Raw genomic sequence first — 4,274 nt, 5'->3', positions numbered from 1 at the left:
GGTTGGTGTATGATGGTTACTGATAATGTTGCAAACCTTTGTGATACCAGGTTCGTTGGTGTCATCTAGTCCAAATAAAATAGTGTTAGGACAAGAAATGCGTTCTAGGGATCTTCAGATCTTTGTCCTTGTCTCAATAAAGAGGAACATTTGAGAAATAGGCTACAATTTCCTAACTTGCCAGAACTCTTCATGAGAAAAATGAGATATAACTTAAAGGTTAGGAGGGACAGCACCTATGATACTCACTGCCCTGGTAAAGAAGTTGACTTGTAATATTACTTTGAACATAAAGTCACAGGAAAATACCCTCAAATAAAAGTTCAATCTTTGCCACTGTGGGGTACTACAAAAAAACCCACTCAGTTTAGAAGTCAGCAAAGCTTATGAATAATGGCTCTTAGTAAATCTTAGTAAATCTGTGCCTCTCCCCCCATGGTGGAGGGCTTCAGCCAAGTGAAGAAGGGAGGGAGAACAGAGGGGGATAGAATGATATGAGATATGGACAGACAGGCTTTTGTCATTCCGCAGAAATCCATCCAAGCTGAATCAAAGAGATTACAGATGAACAGACTTGGAAGGAACCTTAGAGGTCATCTTGACCTGCTTGATCCAAGCAGCAGACCATACACCATTTCTGACAAATGGAAATCCAATGTCTTCTTGAAAGCCTCCAGTGATGAAACTCCGGTTCCAAAGAGACACAAAAATGGCAAGGCCAACTTCACCAGCACAAAAATCACACAAAATTTAATGTTCCCCAATATTTCTCTCTCAATAGACTCACACCCCAATACTACCAGCACATCCTGGCCTTGATGTTTGTTGTCATGGAGGTGAACAAGGATCTGGATCTCCTCCCCAACATCACACTTGGCTTCCAGGTCTATGAGAATGCCCAGATTCCGAGGGAGATTTCCTCACACAGCCTCTCTCTTCTGTCTACACGAGGCCGAATGGTTCCAGATTACAAATGTGTCAGGCAAGACACCCTGCTCTCTGTCATTGGAGGTGACAATGCCAAATCCTCAAGGCAGATGGCCTCCATCTTCAGCCTCTTCAAGGTCCCACAGGTAAGGGGAATATAATATGTAATAGAAAAACAACAGAAGCCAAGGAGGTGTTGGGGGGACACATTTTATATGTCAGGATAAATTTTTACATAACCACTAGGTAATATTGATATAATTCTGAGAGAAGAAGCACTTCCTGACTTTCATAATTTATCATGTTTCTGTACCTTTCAGTTCAGTTTATTCTCTGCAGCAGGTGGATGGTTTGTTCCTTTGACTTCTCATCAATCACAACCAGGCAAAATAGGTAATTGGTGGCTCTTCCTAAGAAGGGAGGAAGATCAAGCCTGCCATTGAAAGTGGATAAACCTGAGTATTGGGACAATAAAACATACAATGGGGACCCTTAAAGTCAGCATTAAAATGTGCTTTGTCTTTTAAAGAGGTTTCTCACTTTCTCCAGCTTGGTGTTGGCTTTGAGTTCACTCAGAGAGACAGAAGAGTTTATCCTTCTTTCTTCCAAATTAATCCCAGTGAATTTCCTCAGTATATGGGATTAGTCCAGCTGCTCCTGTATTTCCAGTGGAACTGGGTTGGGTTGGTGGCCCCTGATGATGACAATGGAGAACATTTCATCTCATCTGTGATGCCAATGCTCAAGGAGAAGGAGATCTGCCTGGCCTTCACTCAAATGATGAATTCTGATTTTGCTAATAGTCCAAGTTCGAAAGGAATCCATATTTTAAACACTTGGTCTAAAGCCAAAGTGATTATTCTATTTGGAGACTCTAGTACCATCAGAAATGTACAACTGTTGGTGTTAGTTTATGAAACATTGACAAAAAATCATTTCTGAATGTCTGGATCCTTACATCCAATTGGAAATTTAATGTGATGAAATCTGAATATCTATTGAAAGCTATAAAGCCCTTCCACGGGGCTTTGCATTTTAGAGACCACACCAGGGATATCTCCGAATTCAGCTGTGTTCTCATGTCTTTAGACCCTTTGAACCCACAAAGGAATATCTTTCTCCCACGATGGTGGGAGTGGGTCTTTGATTGCCAGATCCACAAACCAGACAAGGTCCCTACGAAAGAGAAAAAACCCTGTACAGGAAAGGAGAATTTGCAGAAACTGCCAGCTTATGTGTTTGAAGCAAGCATGGCAGGTGAAAGTTACAATATCTACAATGCCATTTATGCTCTGGCACATTCATTACATGCAATGTATGAGTCCAGAGGGCGACCAGCCATGCTAAGACTTGGAAAGAGGATCTCAAATATCCAGTCATGGCAGGTAATTTCTGTGACTTTTTTTTTAATCCAGTCCATAGATCTTTCAAGAAGAAGTTTCCAATGTGCATTTCTGGAAATAAAATGCACATGGCATCATATCACTGCATATAATTGGCATCAAACCAAATGGAAACTAATTAAAAAACAATTGTCAAGTGAATTTCATATAGTTTTTGTTGAAAAAAGGTAGAAGGGGAAAAAAATCATTGGCCATAGGTTCCATTTAGGGAAGCCCTTTGAAAAAGGTCCTCAAAGATTGAGTTTCATAAAGTGGTCATTCCAGGGAGGTATCATCATCCCAGAATAACATAGAACAAGATTCTGCCAGATGTTTCAACTGTCCTAGTGGGTATACTTTCAGAACCATCTCAGTTTCCTTCTGGATGTAGCCTGGGTGGTGATTATGATGATGGTGATGTTCTTATCCATTCAGTCCTGTCCGACTCTTTGCAATCCTATACACCTGATTCCCTCCACATTTTCTGATCTTGCCCTCCTTTCCAAAAAGATACTCACCTCAGTTCATTTTAATTGTGGCTTAGTTTCTATGGCTTCAGTGGTGGGTTGCTCCCAGTTCAGCCCAATTTGGCAGAACCAGTACTACAGTAGTGGCAGTGGGAGGCTTTGCCCACCCACCCATACATTTCTGTGTGTGCACAGAATCATTGTTCATACACATGAGCGCTTATGGGAGCACGCCAAAACACATAGTGGAAAAATTGTCAACCCAACACTGTATGGCTTGACTTGTGTGAGTCGACCAGTGTATTGAGTTTGCCATTTCTTGCGCTGCAGAGCTGGTTGTATGAACACAATCTCTGTTAACTTTAGCACACTCAATAGGACTTAACGTAGTGTAAAATTCATTTCTGAAATGCATACATATGAGTTTGTCCTGTTCTCTGTGGGAGTTCCTCCCATTATTTCTGGAGAGAATGCCTCCAATGCTCATGTTAACAATAAACACAGCCCTAAGCCTTGACCATTTGCTTCAAAACTGCATTTGGATTCCATAACAATAGCTAAACCGGTGTGATGTAGTGGTTAGAATGCAGGACTGCAGGCTACATCTGCTGACTGCCAGTTGCCTGCAATTTGGGAGATCAAATTTCACCAGGCTCAAGATTGACTCAGCCTTCCATCCTTCTGAGGTGGGTTACATGAGGACCCAGATTGTTCAGGGCAAGAGGCTGGCTCTGTAAGCCACTTAGAGAGGGCTGTATAGCACTGTGAAGTGGTAGATAAGTCTAAGTGCTATTATTAGTGCTAAATGTTAAAAGTTGCCTTTTCACTCTATATTCTTTTAACTACCCACCATTTTAGCTATGAAGGCAGCATAACCACCATTCCTTGGCAGCCTTCACTTTTAAGGATTGGGTGATTTGGTTCATTTTCCAGGGCTTAATCCCCCTTTATTCAACATCTTCCAGCCTTGATACTTCTGAAGCCTTGTAAACTTCAATTTGAGTGAGTTGCTCCTTCATCACACAGTTCTTGGGAGGAAAGAGTTTCTTGTGACCTGATGGCTGTAGCTGGTCTGTATCTCAGGAAGGCTTGTAAGGCTAGAAATGATCAACTACATCTTACTCTACCATTGTAGCTTCAGAGTCATCTTGCTTGTTCCACCAAATGCCTCATCCTTCTTTTAGTTCTCTACTTCAATGCCCTTTCTCTCATGCCCCATTCCCTGTGTCCATCAGTGTTTCATTCACATGGGTTTTTGGCTTTTGTAGTTTTGGAGGTTGTGGGAACTGGAACTTTAGTCCAACAAAGAGAAAGATTAGGGGTGAACTGAATGCAGCTTTCCAAATATTGAGGGGCTGTCACAGAGAAGAGGGGCTCAATTTATCTCCAGAGCATCTGAAGGCAGGACAAGAAATAATAGATGGAAGATTATCAAAGAGAGATCCAGCCTAGAATTAAGGAAAAATTTCATTATAGTGAGAATAAATAGAAGTAAAGA

This window comes from Thamnophis elegans, chromosome 1 (genome assembly GCF_009769535.1).
Source record: "Thamnophis elegans isolate rThaEle1 chromosome 1, rThaEle1.pri, whole genome shotgun sequence".
NCBI classification, from domain to species: domain Eukaryota; kingdom Metazoa; phylum Chordata; class Lepidosauria; order Squamata; family Colubridae; genus Thamnophis; species Thamnophis elegans.
The sequence above is the reverse complement of the archived record's forward strand: the minus strand, read 5'-3'. Positions refer to the sequence as shown.